The 17,878-nt window shown below is 52.7% G+C and overlaps 1 protein-coding gene across 2 annotated transcripts in view; it reads right to left on the bottom strand.

Moving 5' to 3' along the window:
• PIK3R5 (phosphoinositide-3-kinase regulatory subunit 5) overlaps positions 1-14,942 on the bottom strand; it is a 63,546-nt gene extending 48,604 nt beyond the window's left edge. For both annotated transcript variants that reach the window (XM_065647827.1, XM_065647826.1), the window contains exon 1: positions 14,877-14,942. The gene's annotated coding sequence lies outside the window, so the exon portion shown is untranslated. The remainder of the gene's footprint in view (positions 1-14,876) is intronic.
• Between the last annotated feature and the right edge of the window lie 2,936 nt (positions 14,943-17,878).

The following is a 17,878-nucleotide window of genomic DNA, read 5'->3' on the forward strand; positions in this document are numbered from 1 at the left end:
GATCTGCCGTGCCTGTGCAGGGGACCCAAGGGCCCACACAGGCAAAGTGACCCTCAGTCATCTTCACCCATAGCATGTCCTTAATGTCATCTGCTTTCCCCCATGTGTCCATCCCTACTGTCCCGCCATGGGCTCGCACACCTCACCAGCTGCCTTGCGCCATGGCTGAGTCCTTCCAAAATACGTTGTGGGGTGTCTACTGCAGGATCTGCCGTGTGACTTTGGAAAGTCATCTGTGTATCTGGAAATGCGTTGGCTCTAGGTGGTTTTGCATGAGCTACTTTCCCTACGGTGTTTCTGCCCTACAGCTGAGCACGTAGGACTCAGTAATCAAATGGGGTCAAAGAAAATTCCAGCCCAAAACTCAGCAGCAGCCGCTGCAAACAATCAACAGCACCTGAACAAGCACAGCCTGAGCTTGGACAATGGCTCTGCTTCTCCAGTAGCACAAAAACCATCCCAAAAAGCGGGAATAATCCTGTGGGATTAAGCAACGAGCGGGGCTGACATCGAAGACAACACATGGGTAAGCAGGGACACAGACTGCTAGTTCCCAAAGGCAGAAGAACTGGAGAAGGCAACTCTCTGGAGCGAAGTCTGCAGAGCCCACAGCCCATCCATCCTCTGCCTCTTGTTACGCACCGAGGAGACTTCCCATCTGAAGAGGAAGCCACAAGCCTGAATCCATCCGCACACAAACATACCCCTCCCCACCGGCCGAAGCAGAGGGCTCCGCCGTGGGCTCGCCCACTGCGATGGTTTCCAAGAGCAACCTGCACTTCTGCATTTTCAACAGAGATCTTCTCACTTCGCCTTCCTGCTCACTGGTGCCAAAACGAGAAGTGCTCTGGAGCCGGGAGGAAGTTGTGCCACCGCTTCCTATTCTGGAGGATGATTTCACTCTCCTGCAACATCCGAGAGCCACACGTGGCACCCGCCACGCTGTGCAAACGAGCTGTGAGGTTATTAACATGCAAAGGGCTCTGGTTTGGGCCAAGCAGTTCCAGGAAACTCAACAGTTGTGTTCGAGAAAATACAAAAATAAAGACCACACACAAATGATTTGGTCAGAAATAACTGTGCTGTCCTTCAGCGTTCACGAGGCTGCAAGACAGCACAGCAGGACATGCGGCTCAGCGACGGAGATGCTGGGGAAGGAAAGATGTGTGAAAGCAGTAGTCCAGGGCCAAGCAATGACTTTCTGTGCTCCACTAAATGAAAACACGTACAGCAAGGCTGGGCTCAAGCAACCCTGGGGCCCTGTCTTCTTGTTTAAAGGGGGTCAGTTCCCTTGGCCACGTAGCAATGTCTAGTGATGGGGAGAAAAGATCCAGAGCAGCCAAGAGATCTGCTCCTCCCCACACAATGGGGGAGGACTCTTCCTGCCTGCATACTAAAGGAATAGCTACGTATCAACCACTGACAAACGTCTGAACGAAAGACTCTTTCCACTGTTCATCACCAGGGTTTCCCCCCATTTGCCCAGCGTGGGAATGGGGGACAGGGCCTACACTCTACCCAAGCAGCTTGGGTCTGTCTTCCAGCATGGATGGCAGATTCAAGCAACGCTCCATAAGCTTTCTTTACAGCCATACAGCTTGGGTTTCTGCTGACACCAACACAAACGTCATCCCCATTTAGAGGGCAAAATCTCCTGCCTCTCTTCCCCAAGGGAGTTTGATAAGCCCCATTACCAGAAGCTTTCTGCAGCACAGCTAAAGAGTGGATCAGGCCTTCACATATTCCCTGCTTAAAACTTATTGCTGCGGCCTTACCACCAGAGAGGCACCTCTAGATATTTTTAGAGGTAATATCTGCTAGCACAGGAATTACAGTGCATTAATTAGCAGAGAGACACATATTGACAGTCACAAGGTCAAAACGTGACATCCATAATTTGCACCTCGTTGGGCGTTACTGAGAAGACAGAACACAGAGGAGCCATCACAAGATCTGCCATCTTTAAGGGCGCAGAGGCTTGCATCTCCCCAGAACACATGAGGAAAAATTTACTTTCTCAGATGGACCAAATCCTCATGGACAGCAAAACTCAGCGGGGGCTCTACAGGCATGTCGAGTCTCTAGAAGGTAACACATTGGTTTGCAAGGCCGTTGTCCAGCAATCTGATGGCTTGGAGGAAAAAAAAAAAAAAGTAAGAGAGGTGGTCAATATTTGCTCTTCTGTAATAAACTACCAAGAAAATTTATCTGCGTTTTGTTATCAGTGGCCATTCATGGTCCTCAACAGACACATGCAGCCTTAGCCTTTCAGATGATGGGGGGACCCTGAATCTGACAGATTGAGCCTTTTTTAATGACTACTTAAGACTAATGATATGAGTTGATCGGTCATACAGATGGGCAGATTCACTTTCCTGAGCCATCTAGATCATTCCTCAAGAAGCTCATAACCTGACCCCACCCTAACGAGCCTCTCTTCTCCCAGAGCTTCCTCCACTGGGTACAAGTTATTGGTGAGGAGGCACCAGGGTAAGTCAGGACTTCCCGCACTTCCCACCGCTGGCACAGACAGCATCAACAGCAACAACCAGCTGCGACCTCAGAGCAATGGACCAAGGGAAGGGATCATTCAGGTCTCACCACTGCTGAGCAGGACAACCCTGCCAGACGACTGGATTAAGCAGGATAACTCAGTTCTCCTCCAAAAAATCCCCAAGGTGCAGCTGCTCAGGGAGGGAACCGCTGTGGGATGCAAGTCAACACTCACCACCATCTAAAGAAGAAAACCATGCCATTATTTGCCTACAAAATGCTTGATCACTGCAAGGATTCAGATGAAATGAAGCCACCCAGAGCTGGCTGATGCACTGGGCTTAGGTCCAGAAGGGGGTTTATACATATGCACGATGACTTTCTGCCAGAGTGGTTTACCCTTTCTTCTCCAAACACCCTGGACCACCAGCAGCTCTGCTGGCATTCCCACCAAGGCTCTTAGCGGCACACCAAAGTGCACAGCAAAATGAAGAAAGCCTCTAACATCCTGAAAACATTTCTGAACCCACTGCACAGCCAACAAAATATATCAAGGCAAAAAAGACCAGTGAAAGCTCTTGGTCTCTTGTTTCTTACAACTTCAGGATTACCATCCTGAGCCAAAAAAAACCCAATAGTCCAAGGCAAGATAACTGAGCAAAAAAATCATCCAGCGACTTTGGAGAACCCACATCAACTATTTACTCTGCCACAAAGCTCCATAGTGACACTGGGTCTACTATCCCAGGGGTAGGATCTGTTGCCTCTAACTTTACCTATGCAAAAATGAGGTGAACCTCTAAGCAAATCAACATCTACAGACAGAAGGAGTACCTGGTATGGAGGTCAGCTCATCCCATCCAACTTGAACCCCTCTTCAGGGGGAGCCCAAAGACTAAGTTAAATCAGAGGCCTAGATTTTTAGGCAGGTGTCCTTACCAAGAAAACTCCCATCCTTATTCTCCTAAGCAGCTTCCCACATGCAAATTGGGAATAATCACACTTCCTTCCCTATGCAGCAGTTGCACAAACAAATGTTTCAAACCCCTCTGATAGTGCAATAATGGGAACGCGGAAATTGCGATAGACTCAGTTTAGCTTTCACTTCTTTACCCCAAAATTTGATTCATAACAAAAAAAAGCAGAAGCCAACATTTTTGCAAGCGACTTTGTCTGTTCAAGATCCCCAGGACTGCTCACTAGACTTCCACTTCTGGGCAAGCAGGTGTAAGCTCTGAGGAAGAGTGCCAGAGGCTGGAACGAGCAGCTTTCAATAAACCACCGGTCCAAGAAAGCTTTACGAGTGCACCACTTTAAAGTCTCTGCTGTAAAAACAGACTTATTTCCACCTTTGAAGATGGAATGTGTGCTTTAAAACTGCCCAAGGTCAATTTTACCAGGTTATTTCACAGATTAACTACGTTAGAGTACTGATAATCTAGAAAACACAGATAAATGAGAATAAACGCATCATTACTTAGTTATTTGGAGCACATGAGGGCTAGCAAAAGACAGTTACAGACACCAGTGGTATGTGGGACAAGGCAGCAGAGGTCTCATTTCCACGCTAAAGCTGCATTAGCTCTTCAGCCAGTAGCAAAATTCCCACCAACTGTGGCAGGACCAGTCGTGGACCCTCACCTGAGGTTATTGAAGAAATCAGCTGAACTGTGCCTATAACCAAGCGCCTCCCCATCACTCCTGGAGGGAAGGTGCAATCTCTTACCCAACCTGCTAAGGCTGGGTAAGCAGGATCTGAAGTGATGGCAGAGGAGCCAGGGAGGCCCCAGCACCCGAGCGCCCATGGGAAGATCACATCATCACTGAATGCTGCTGTTGGGGGCTGTCGCTGGCTCTCCTCTCTTGAGTCATGGGGTTTTTTCAGTCATTTTTTAATAAGCTACACAAGCAGGTGGGGCTGCCCCTAAAATGTACAAAATGCAATCGCAACAAAATTTTAGTGATTTCAGATTGAAACCACCTTTATGTTGTTGAAGGCCTGTATCTAGTGGAGTCCCTCAAGGGTCGGTACTGGGACCAGTACTATTCAAAATATTCATCAACAACTTGGATGAGGGAATAGAGTGACTGTCAGCAAGTTTGCTGATGACACCAGACTGGGAGGGGTGGCTGACAGGCCAGAGGGCTGTGCTGCCATTCAGAGACCTGGACAGGCTGGAGAGTTGGGCGGGGAAAAATTTAATGAAATATAACAAGGGCAAGTGTAGAGTCCAGATCTGGGCAGGAACAACCCCAGGTTCCAGTATAAGTTGGGGAACGAGCTGTTGGTGAACAGTGTAGGGGAAAGGGGCCTGGGGGTCCTGGGGACAGCAGGGTGACCATGAGCCAGCACTGGGCCCTTGTGGCCAGGAAGGGCAACGGGACCTGGGGGGGATTAGAAGGGGGGTGGTCAGTAGGTCGAGAGAAGTAGCCTGCGATACATCACAGACTCATGCAAGCTGAAGGCACTTGTAAATTATTCTGGGACCTTCTGTAAGTGAACGATTCCCTTGCTGCGAGGTTAGCATTGTGAACAGGCGGCTACACGGAGGCCACGACCAGCTTTAGACCCGAGCAGCAACGCTTAGGGGAAACTGAAACCACAACAGTGCAATAGTGTCCAGCACAGAATTATCTGCAAACCTCCCTACCACCCATTCTGCAAACTGAGACTTCCTCTTGACTTATTTTTAAAATGTTCTTTTTTACAACGACGATTTTTCAGGACAAGATCTAGTGTATTCTTGACAAACAGATAACAGGGGAATTCCACTCACTACCCCTTTAAAGCTGTGATGTATTTTGATGCCGAGAAATACAAACCTCTAAATTACTCCCACCAAGCCATCACCGAGAACAGTTCCGATGGTACCTTCTCTCTTTCTCCAAAAAGACAGTTATCTGTATGCAGCCCCAGTGACTCACTGCAGGCCCTTTCAATTGAAGCCACTCTTACCATTGGCAAGATGCTGCCTTCATCTCCAGCTAAAAACACAGGCTTCACCCTTCGTCTCCATATTCCGTTATTTTTAGCTGCTGTAATGCAATGCTCTTGAACTGTTCAAGTACCAAGCTTTGGGAAGTGAAAGGCACAGGGAGGAATGTTGTTAGAATAAGGTCCATTACTTTTTGCAATGGTTTCTGCAGGAAGCTGCAAAAGACTCATTCCTGGAGATGCTGAAGGACAAGCTTCAAACTGAAGCCCTGCTCTGATAGGGGTGGGAAATGGGATAAACTCCATTACAGAAAGGCTGCTGTAAAGAGGAGACCTATCTGTGCCCATGTCCGTGAAGGCAGAACGAGCAGCAACAGACTCAAATCGAATGACAGAGGGACAGTGGTCCCTGCCCTAAGGCCAGGGAGACCTTCAGCAGCCCTGCCAGTCCTGATGGCCCTTCCAGTCTGCCCTCCTTGTCCCCATTGCCTTGACAATCCTCCTGCCTCCAGGCAGATGAGCAGCTACAGAGGTCTGTGAGAATTTCTTGGATTTCACTATTGCAAAGTACATCTTGATGCTGAACAATAAATTCCCTACCCTGTGCTTCTTTTTCTCTCCTCTCCATCAATGTTTTGCTCACCTTAGAATCACAGAATCATTTTGGTTGGAAGAGACCTTTAAGATCATTGAGTCCAACCATTACCCCAACACCAGCACTAACCCATGTCCCTGAGAACCTCATCTCCGCATCTGCTCAACCCCTTCAGGGTCTGACACCCAGACTAAGGCTGGCAGGTTTCTGCAGCCCATGCCTTGCTTTCTGGCCAGGAGCCCAAAGCCAAGCCCATCTCCTCTTGTCTGGCCTTCATCAGCAATAGCACCTCTGCCGCCAGCAACACCTCCCTGGCACCCAAACCCCGCTCTCGCCCAGCCTGCAATGGGTGCAAAGAGACAGCCCAGGACATCAGCAACCCCAACCCATCCATGACCACTCCATGGGTGTGTGGGTTTGGCCAAACTCAGCCTGGGTAAGAAAAGCCTCTATCTTTCTCCTCAAAAAACAGCAGAAATGACACATGGCTGATCTGAGTAAGAAAAGACCAGTTATATATACTTGCTTTTCAGAGAGAAAATGTACTTGATCCTGGCACCAATTATGAAAACCCCTCACCACATGATGCAAGGGTTAATTTTAGCTTGTATCAGTCTTTATCACAGCAGCGAAGGTTAAAGTTTCATCCAGCATCAGAGTCTATTACAAGCCCAGTGTCAAGCTAAGCCCTGAGAAGATTTAGGCTGGAGATAGCAATGGTGGTTGGCCAAGCCATGCTGGGTGCTGGATGCCAGATGCCGTCAGCCCTATGTCATGGAAACTCCAGGGAAGGTGGAAGTTCAGCAGAGAAGTGGCTGTGTGTCACAGGACACAACCAGGGGAAAAACGAAACAAAACAAAACAAAAACCAACAAACCACCAAAAAAACAGCACATGCATAATTTAGAGAAAAAAAAAAAAAAAGGTGCTTCCCAAAATAAAGGCAGCAGCCCAAGCTGTCCCTGCCAAGAAGGAAGTGAAGGACACAACAGTGTCGGATGGTTCCTCCCAACACTCTCCTGGGTGGCTGTTCATCCTGGTGGGACAGACTGAAAGGAGACATCCCCATGGGAAGAGTCTTATGGCCACTCACATGGGGCAAAGGGGATAAGACTCCAGGTGATTCCATGCTCAGCAGGAGACACCCTCCCAAAAGCATGTGGGACAGCTGGGGATGAGGTCCATGCCCAGATGTAGCAGGCGCTGAGCTCCTTCCCAAGCTGAAGGCTTCACTGTGGCTATAGATGCTGGGTTCCTTACCAAGCTGAGGATGCTGCAACAAAGTCCTCAGCTTGGGAGGGAGCCCAGCACCAACCACCTCTGGGTACAGACCTCAACCCCAGCTGTCCCACACACTTTCTATGATGGTCGGTGTGTGCATTGGGCTTCTTTGGACATGGCCCTTGAGGAAAATCCGTTTTTACTATGCAAGATTACACGTGGGTGGCACTATCATATTTAGGATAGCATCAAACACAAAGGAAAACGGCGATACCACGATATCATGAAAAATTCTCATCAGCTATTCTTTGTTCCACTGACTCAGCACTTTCCAGTGCCTCTCCAAACTCTTCCTAAGACTTCTTGACCCCTCCCAAAAAAATATGTCATGTTGCTCCCTGCTCCACAGGGTGGGGTTCTAGGTTGGTTTTTATGGTGGTGGTTTTTTGTTTGTTGTTGTGGGGTTTGGGTTTTGTTCCCCCTCTTTTTTTTTTTCTTTTTTTTTTTTTTTCCCTATTGCCAAATCATCTTTTAGTCTCAACAGGGCCAGGGACCATCCCCATCCTGCAGCCCAGCAGAGTGGCACAGAGCACACACAGACAAGGGGCCCTCCCAGAGGGGACCCCGACCAGCTGCCCCTGGCAGCTCCCCTGCACTGAAGGCCAGCGAGAGCTGTTGCTAATTCCTTCAGCCTATTCGGAAAAACAAGTTTACACGCGAGATTTCAATTGGCTCTGTCTCTCTGCTTAACTACTCCAGCTGTGAAACAAAGTGAGTGAGAGACAAAGCGCTACAAACAAGCGGCGTGACCATTTCAGAGGGCTTTTTGTGAGCTTTAATGCCAAACCCACTAAATAGATTAACTTACAGCATAAACAAGCAAGTAAATCTTTCCCCCAAGGCCTTGTGTATCCAAAGGAAGCTTTAGAAGTTGCTTCCTGCCATTGTGGAGGCCCTGCTGGGAACCCAGGAGCCTTTTCAGTCCCTGGCTTGGTTGCCCAAAACCTTCAATTCACTCCCAGCACCGCTGGCTGCAGCACCACACCAGACACACGATGGCAAGGACAGGTTTTGCTGTTCCCCATCACTCTCAGGCCAAGGAACTGGGATTCGCATGTGCTTCCAGAGCTCACAGAAGGGTGTGAGCCCCTCTTTGACCAGACTACTCGTTACAGCTGCAGAACCACCATCATAATCAACGAGAAGAACGGAAGTCTCCAAACAAAGGGACAGACCAAGAAGAGGTGGGCATCCATCCAACAGCAGGATGACCAGCAGTGGCCAACCCCACCATGCTGTTCAGCTCCCAAACATCTTCAAACAGCCCATGGCGCTGAAATATCACAGCAGCATCCACACTTGCCATTGGAGAGGGGAATGACAAGCTTCCAGCACAAAACCTTTCCAAGCCTCTGGGAAGAAGCAGGCTCAAGCTGTGCGAGAGGCCACTGCTGCAACCCAGATGTGCCAAACCCTGCAGATGTGGAAAAGGGCAAGCTGCACAAAGGGAAGATGCTGGGGCTGGAGAGCTCAGGGCCATCCCAACACAACGAGCAAGGTCCAAGCCCCATGGCTGAGGGCAGGTCCCTGAGCTGGACCATCCTTGGTCCAAAAAGCCATGGAGAAGATAAGCTGAAAGGTATCCTCTTCACATGAAGACCCTACCCACAACTATCCATCCTTTCTTCTTGGCACAGTGATTACATTTGACAGTGATGTGGCAGCTGCAAGGGACACTGAGAGCACCCCATCCCTAAAGTACCTCCAGCCAGGTTGGCACAGCCCTATGGCTGGTCTCCCACATGTGGAGCAAGTCCCCAAATCCCTCCAGTCACACATCACAGGAGCAAGGGGTGTAACAGCTCAAGCAGCAAAGGCAGCCTGAACCCCTTCCAGTCCCCAGTCCCTCCCATGATGGGCAGGAGTGGCATGGCAGACGGGGCTGGGACTTGGCTCAGATCTCCACTAAGAGACAAGGAGGCATGACAGTGACCGCAAGCGCCCAACTTCTGCAGAGTCAAAGGCTACTCCCAGCATCCTAAAACATCCTGCTCGTGGTAGCGTTCTGGCTGGAGACCACAGGGGGCAGGTGGGGTGCCTGAAATATCCACCAGCCTGCCATCACTTCTAAGCCAAATGCAACAATCCAGCAGCTCAGGGCCCACCATGAAGGAGGTCCCCAGGCTCTAGATGTGCTCTGTACCAGCAAAAGTGGGTTTAGGCCCACGTAGCCATTCCTTCACACCACCCAAGTTCCCTAAAGGCTCAGACACCCACCGGCTTTCAGACCAGATCAGCCTGGGAACAATTTGCATTTCATGAGCAGTCCTTTGGGGACCTTAGGCTTGTGGGCTTTGATTGCAATCCAGCTAATTGATCTGTGGAGGCAAACCTCAAGCAAGAACCCCCTCAGATGAGCAGGATTCACACACACGGATGAGGAGCAGCAGAGATGTCGCCAAGCCAGGGCCTGCAGCCTGGACTTTGCTGGGTCAGACTGCAAAGCCTCCACACCCGGGAGCTGCTGTAACTCCATCATGCAGCCGCAGGAGGTGGGAGGTTGCGGGTCGCGCATGGCGTGTGTACCGATTTGCAAGGTTTAATAACACAAACACACCGAGAATGAAGAAACATTCGTGAAGTTTCACATGTACAGAGTGCCAGAAACAATGAGAAAAGGGAAATGCCACCTGAAAGGATGAGAGCTTGTTTGCAGAGAAGCCTCTGAGCCATGGGTTTAAATAGACATAGAGCGATGGGGGAAGCAGCTGAAAGGGGAAGCATTTCATCCTAATTTGAGACAAAGAATGGGGCCTTTGTGGAAGGGATGAAAAACACTTTTGCAAGCTTGAGACAACACCATCTTTCCTACAGCCTGCACATACCAGCTGTACACCCATCCACACAACGCTGCATCGCAACAGACTTTAACACAATATTGAAAATACCTTGATGTTAGAGCTCAAACCCCTCCAACACAGGATAAAAAAAGATTAATTCCCTACCACAGCAGCTGCTAAGGACGGTCACAAGATTGGTTTGAAGCCGAGCCTTTCCTGCTCAGCCGTAGCAGCGCTGGGCAGCCGTGAGCGGTGTGACCAGGGGACGGTGCTCCCGTGTGCCCTTCCATTCCCGGGCATTGCTCCTACTTAAACCCACCCCAAAATAAGGGCCAGCAGCATTTTAGGAGCACCCAAAGGTGCTCTCACCCCAAGCACCGTGGGAAATTTGGGCAACGAAACAAAGCATTTGAGGGAAAGCCGAGCCCCACTGCCGTCTCTCTTACAAACAGTCCCTGCAGCACTAAGAGTCATTAATAGTTGTCACAGCACTACAGGACCATGTCACCCAGCCAGGTAGCGTTTTCCCATTCCCCTTTCAACTCAGCAAGAGGCTCACGCTCACATCTGCTGGCTAAAAACATCCGCAGCCCTTTTCACTGCCCAGTACAGCTGGGGAGGGAGCGCTGGAGCCCACATCTCCCCGGGCACACACCGGAGGGGTCACCAGCCCCGTTCCGGGAATGGAGCGGCGCAGGTGGGAGCTGAACCTCACAGCTGCCCCGGCAGGAACCGGCCTCAAGGCTCCTCTTAGCAGCAGGAGACTCAAACCGGGGTGAACTCTCACACGTGGCAGGTTAAACACAGCAATCTCTCTTGCAAGGAGAGGACATCCGAGATGAAAACAGCCAAACCTCGAACACGGAACCCCGCCACACTGTTTCCAAACGAACCGCCCTTCCCGTAGCATCGCGCTGCCTTCTCACTCGATGGAGCCACCTCTCTTCCAGCTACACATCTGCAAACTCAGCCGAGCATCTCCCGCTGTGCTGGCGAGGATCATCTGACCGCAAGCTGAAGTTGCCTTTTTTTTTTTTGTATTCCTTTTTTTTTTTCCTTCCCCAGCGGCAGAGCTTGAAATCAGAGACTAACAAGTCTGAAGGAGCTCGCGCCTGGCCACTCATGTATTCCAGATGCACATGCTATAATCGCAGCTTGCCAAACAGGATACGAGGCGTAAGAAAATAAAGCATCTTATCTTCAAGCTTTTCCAAGAGGGTATTAGAAACAATGAGGAGGAAATACAAAATTAACACTAGAGAAGAGCAATTGGCAATGCCCCTCGCAAGTCTGTTCTTCATTACAAGGCTGCCTATTCAGTAGCTTTCATTAGGAAAATCGCATCGCAGAGCCATTCCCAACAGTGTCCCTATTTCCTAATTAAGCTCCGCCAAAGAGCCACGTCTTTTACAGAAAACAATCACAACAATTACCATTTCATCGTGCTCTGGCTGCTGAAAACCCTGCAATTAAAGCATCCAAGGAGTCACACAGGCGCGTCATCGGGGAGACAAGTTCTCACGTCGTGCTAATTGGCGACCAAAGACGAGATCAGAAAAAACAGGAACACGGGCTTTTTGGTCTCTGTGCTGGGAAAGGCGCTCGGGAGCTGCAGCTGCTCCCCAGGCTCCCACCTGTGCACAGGGCTCGGTGCCAGCGCTGGTGGCAAGTCCTGGACACCCCTCCAGGCTGCAGCGCAGGACGTTGTCACCGAATCCTCCTGCATGTCGTGCCCAGAGGTCACCTGTAGACCTCCAAGGATGGATTTGGACAGGTGTGACCCTCGCAAAGAAAAGGCTGGCAGCAGACCAGTGACAAAAATATCCCCACACCACCTATAGCTACGACAGATAAGGCAAGGACGGGGAGTCCTGCAGTACCGAGCCTCTTAGGGAAGCAGAAAGGAAATCTTGTAGAGAGGAGGGAAAGAGTGTGAACTGCAGCTCTGGAGCCTGGATTCCATCCACGTTTGCCTCCACTGTAGCCAGAGGTGACATTTCCAGCCCAAAACAACTCCCTGGCTGAGCACGGCTGCAAAGCACAGAGCTGCAGCAAGGGGAGAACTGCCGGGCTGCAGCGTGATGCCCGCAGAGTGGGCACAGTTTCCATAGGAACCTCATCCCCCCTCCCCATTCTCTCACCTACTGCCCAGCACAAATTGAAAGAGCTGATGGGAGCAGAGTTCAGACACAGCAGAAGTCGTCTCCGGTCACTCAAAACCAGCCTCAGGGCACCCACCTGAGTGGCTCTCCCCAAACCAACCCATGCACAATTTTCCACTTGCAAAAAAAATAATGCAAAAGTGGGCAGCCCCATCATGCCAAGAACAGCTCAGCAGTCATCCAAAAAAAGAGAAGTTGAAACTACCCCAGGTGAGCTGCAGCATGGCAAGGCCGCCGCAGTCCCCACACCACCGAGCGGGTGTCACAGCCCGGTCCCCGCTGCAGCCAGAGCACCGTGCCGACAGCATCACCGCGTTTGGCATCCCTCCGCCCCGAGGCTGCTGCAGCACGGGGAGCACACGCTGCCGGAGCAGCATACCGTACCTCTGCCAATGCTTTTAGCTGTGTTTAGCTCTTCTTTCTCAATGCAAAATTCACATCTTCATTTTCACATTCAGCAAAAGACACCAAGTGACAAGTTTTGGTTTGCTTTTCTCCAAACTGGGGTGCCCTGATCTCCAGGGAGGAGGAGGGACTGGCCACCGCACCATCCTACAGCACCAGAGCTGCAGGGCTGCAGGTGAGGAGCCCCAACCCCCCTCCCCAAATCAATGCACACCGGCGTTATACCTTCTGCTCCTGTACAAGCACCTCCAACACTTTTCATCCTCCTTCCTCTTGCCCCAACGGGGCTGTGGAGCTGCAGGGAGCAAGAGCGCGATGGCCACACGATGCCAGGGAAGGCAGACCAGTGAGCTCCCCGTTTCAGTCCAGCAGGGCAACATCATGAGGATGGAGCTGGGCTCGGACCAAACGCCCCCCTGACTCACAGCGCAGCATCCCGGGCTCCGCGCTGCCCAGAAACCTGCAGCGCATCGCCCAGCCCAGCTCCAAGGGACACGCCAGCCACCGCCTGACGCAGCCACCGTGACTGAGGGATGCAACCGCTGCAACCACCACTGCCAGGCTCTCACTCTTTATCTTCTCATCTTTCTAGGTTTAAGCTCTAATCTGAGCAACACCCAGAGCTTCAAAACAATTTGCAATCATGTTTCGGAAACAATTTGCAACTGCATCCAAGTTTTTGTTCTGAACAAGAAAAGAAAAAAAACAAACCCCTGCAGCAGATGCGAAAATTAAAGCATTGATGACCTGCATATCCCTGGAGTTTGCAGGCTCTGTATCAAACCAAGATTTAGAAAACTTGTCTAAATGGGAGAACTAAATGAATTGCAGCTGCTCAGCAGCAGGGTGAGCAGCAGCAGCCTGCAGCTGCCTGAGCACAGCTTGGCTGCATTGAGAGCAGCAGCACTGAAAACAAACCATTAGCAAGGTTAACGGCTGGGGTAACAGCAGTGAGATGTTAATAAACACGAAAACAAAGGTCTGAAATCTCTTTTCTTCCCGCTTTCGTTAGTGATTTGAATCAGCCTAGCCTTTTCCTCCCTGAGGGCTTACACCGTCCAAAACAGCTAAACATCCTTTGGGGAGGTTGTTGCAGAAGTGAGCGCAGCAGGAGGCCCAGCTGGGTCTGGGCACCCTCCAGTCACCACTGACCACTAAACAGGAGCTGCTGGTGGCACCGTAAGGCCACAGAAGCACCTGATGGAAGATGCTTCTTCGCAGGCACAACTATCAGCCCAGGCTGGTGCACGAAGCAGCACAGAGACATCTCTGGACTGGTGCATGTCCACACTCAGATGCCGGAGGGATGACACACTGCTGGGCTTGTCACATCCCAAACCACATCCTGCTGCCAAAGCAGAGACCCCCCCGGGGGTTACACCTCCACCCTCTTGGGCTGGGGGGACCCAGCCAAGGGTGACGGGCACAATTGGTGACTTGTTGTCCTTGGGTCCCTCCAGCCAGGTGGGGGGAGCTCCTGCTGTGGTGACACAGAGTGACTCACTGCCACCCCCGCCAGCGGCCCTGCCAAAACTCCAGGCGGGTGCTGGAGAGCCCCTGGGATTTCCCGAGGACCCAGGCACAGTGGGGTGTCCCCTGGGGCCCCACACCTGGGTCACAAGCGGCAACTCCGTGGGGCGGTGTGGAGGCAAACAAGTCTGCAGTCGAGAAATGAGTCACAGCAGTGGGGCCCGTCCCCATCTATGGGGTGACACTGGCTCCTTCTGGCCAGGGGCGCAGCGGGGCGGGGAACCCGCTGAGCTGCAAGGGGACCCCAAGGGACACATGGTGCAGGGTGCTCCCTTCCAACTTTGCAAGGGAAAGCCAGCACCCCGCAGCTGGTGACACCCCCATAGGTGGGTTTAGCCCCCAGCTACATGGGACCCCCCCCGCCCCCCGACACCAAGTTCATTTTCCCCCTGTTCCTTGGACACCCCGCCAATAAGTAGCCCTCCCCAAATTCCCCAGCCTCCTCCGGGCACACCGGTGCAGAGCGCTCTCTCCCCACCGCGCCCCCGGCTGCACAGGCTCCTCGCTTACACGGACACCCCGCTTGTAAACGAACCCGCCCCCTCCACAGCCACAGGTATACAGACCCCCCCACTCCCCCCGCCTCACTTACACGGCCACCCCGGTAACACAGAACTTCCCGGTTACACCGGGCACAGCGGGTGTCACCGGGACCCCCCGCCCCGGTTACACGGCCACCCCCCGGTTGTCCCCACCTGCAGGGCCGCTGCCGCCGGGGCTCCCTGCCCATCCTCGGCGTGCCCCGCGGGGCTCCGCGCCGGGCGCTGCTCCGCTCCCTCCCGGCAGGCGGCACCGGCCGGGCGGGGCTGCCGGCGGGACCCGCCCCACACGTGTGCGCAGACCGGCCCCGGGCACCGCCCGGCCCGCCCCCGGCCCGCCCGCCGTCCGTACCCCCAGCACCCAGCCCTCGCCACCTGCCCGCCTCGCAGCCCTGCTGCCACCCCTCCCTGCGTCCCGCCACCCTTCATCCATCCATCCATCCCTCCGTCCATCCTTCCCTCCCTGCCACCACCATGCTGTTCATCCAGCTAGCCATCCCTTCAGCCACCCACCCTTCCATCCATCCATCCATCCATCCTGACAGCCATCCGTCCCCCCACCACTTTCCCGTCCACTCTTCACTCTTCCATTCGTCCACTCCTCCATCCTTCCCTCCCTCCTGCCATTCCTCTATCCATCCACCCATCCATTCCACCATCCTGCAATTCATCCATCTACCCTTCTCTCCATCAATCTCTCCTTCTTCCCCTCCATCCATGCACCTTTCCAACCCTCCATCCACCACTCCATTCATCCATCTGCCCATCCCTCCAGCCATTCACCTCGACCTCCCTCTCCCATCCCTCTCTCCCTTCCTCCATCCTATGTATTTTGTGACCTTGCTTTCTTCCCTGCCTATGCAGTCCTTCACCCCATGTCTGCTGGAAAAGCCCTCAGCAGCTTCCAACAAAGCCACAAACAGCCTGAGCTGGGTGACACCAGGCTGGGGACATGCTGCTGATTTCTGCTCTGGTGGCACTTGGGAATGGCCTTTTTCTGCTGCCTTCAAGGTTGTTCCTGAGAAACGGCCTGTGCCACCTCGATCGCTGGCAATACTCGCCCCCCACGCCTTCCCGCTGGCCCATCTGCCACAGGGGGCTTGTGGCCAGATCCAGCCCAGCTGGTATCGCAGACAGGGGCAGGAATCTGCCTTTGGGTTTCTTTGCGGGTTTTGGTTTTTCAAAAGAGAGTGACTCTTGCTGCTGATGCTCTGAGATTCGAAAGCTGCTCAGGGGCCGAAATAGATGTGGGTTTCGCAGTGAGATTCCAGTGAATTTTAAAAAAAAAAGCAAACCCGATCAGAGTCAAAATCGTCTTTAATTGGTGACCCATTGAGGCAACCACCTGTCATGCAAACCATGTGGGATGCCAGTGCTCAGAGCCGGCTGCCTCCTGCTCCGGGACTGCTGGAGCATCACTCTGCACCCAGTCAAATCCCCGCGGACAGGGAACGTGGACTTGAGCTTCACCAGCTGAGTGGCTGCCAGCAATTGAGGAGAAATTTTCTGGTGGCAAAAATAACAGGAAGGGGAAAGTCTCGTGTCTATGTCTTTGTGACACTTGCTCCAAGGCACTATCCTGCAAAATAGCCAAATATTCAGGTGGAGCAGGCTTTGTGCCACGGCATCCTCTCAGCTTGGGCTCTTCACGCCAGATTTAAAGGCTGGATTCTGCCTTTGGGATGCCAGCCTGATCTTTCCCATCCCTTCTGCCCCATTCCCACCTCCTGTTTTCAGACCCAGCTTTTCAGGTGTATCCCTGAACCAGAGGATTTGGGATGTGCCAGAGGGCTAAATCTGGAGAGGTCAAACTTCTGCAGGTGTTGGGGCTACAATGTGTCCTCTCCTGTCCCATGCCCTCTGCACCTGCTGTGCTGTGAGCTGCTTGTTTTTCTCCTTGGGGCATGCTGCAGCCTAAGGAAGTTACCAAAAATGGTGGCTCGGGGGCTCGTGCCGGCGGAAGGAAGCGGAGGAGCTCAGGGAGGTGCCGTGCCGTGTCCGCGGCACCGCCAAGGAGGTTGCTGCAGCTTGCAGTGACAAGAGTGACAAACAGCAGGGTGGTGGCCACCGGGCTGGAGCAGCCACCTCGGGGAAAGGGCTCCACAGCAAAGGCACCTCCGAGGGCTGGTGACGCCAGCATGTGAATGGGGGCTCCTGGGAGCAGGGCGCTGTGCTGCTCCTTATCCTGGAGATTTTCTCATTTGGGTCCAGGAGATCCTAAGGACACCGGTGCCACACTCCAGGGTGACAGCAGGACAGCAGAAAAGGATCCCAGGTGGTTTTTAATGGCCGCACACAGAGCAGGGGGGGCAGCCCAAGTCACCCCCCACCCATGTGGCGGGGCTGCATTCAGTGTGGCTGCGGTGACGCCGGCAGCAAGGTCACACTCAAGGAGCGGTACCACGGAGCACACCGGCAGCTTGCTGGGTGCATCTCAGCCACGCGGCTCCAGAGCTCGGTTCCTTCCCCTCGAGCTGCCCCACCAGCCCCGTTGGGGAGGAGGAAGCCAAGGCTGCGCCCTGACGACACTCTTGTTCCGAGCTTTGGGTTCTCGGTAGCGGGGTAAACACGCCAGCAGCACGTGGTGCAAAACACTGACCTGGGGTAACTCCCTCTGCCAGGGAAACCGCAGGGCCGGCGGCTGCGATGGGCGAGCTTCATGCCAGAGAGACGCGGGCTGTCAGCACCGCTCTGCCTTCCTGCTCACCCTGGCTGGTTTGTCCTTCCACGGCTAATCTGGCAAGATAAAAAGACCCAAATACCAAACTGCACGTTCCAGCTAATTCAGCAGGAAAGCCCATGCTGATGCAAATTCAGAGGGCAGAGATCTGGCAGCACTGTTGCTTCCAGGTGCCCAGGGGACAACACCTCTGCTCTGAAGGATGCTCAACAGCCAATACGGGGCTAGTGAGAAAGTATTTAAACATAAATGTAATTTTTCCACAAGAGACTCCAAAGCAACTCATGGTAACACTTGACTGGGAGGAGAGCAAAATAATTGCTACATAAAGCCCCTTTGGTGATAGAAAGTGATTTCCATAGAGAGCATTTCTAAGCAAATCAGGTTTCCGATGTATGCAAAGGGACTGGGGTACGTGAGGGCCAGCGGGCTGTGAACATTTCCTGCAAGAGCAATCATTCTGCTCCAGTCAAATCCT

This window comes from Caloenas nicobarica, chromosome 18, assembly GCF_036013445.1.
Source record: "Caloenas nicobarica isolate bCalNic1 chromosome 18, bCalNic1.hap1, whole genome shotgun sequence".
NCBI lineage: Eukaryota > Metazoa > Chordata > Aves > Columbiformes > Columbidae > Caloenas > Caloenas nicobarica.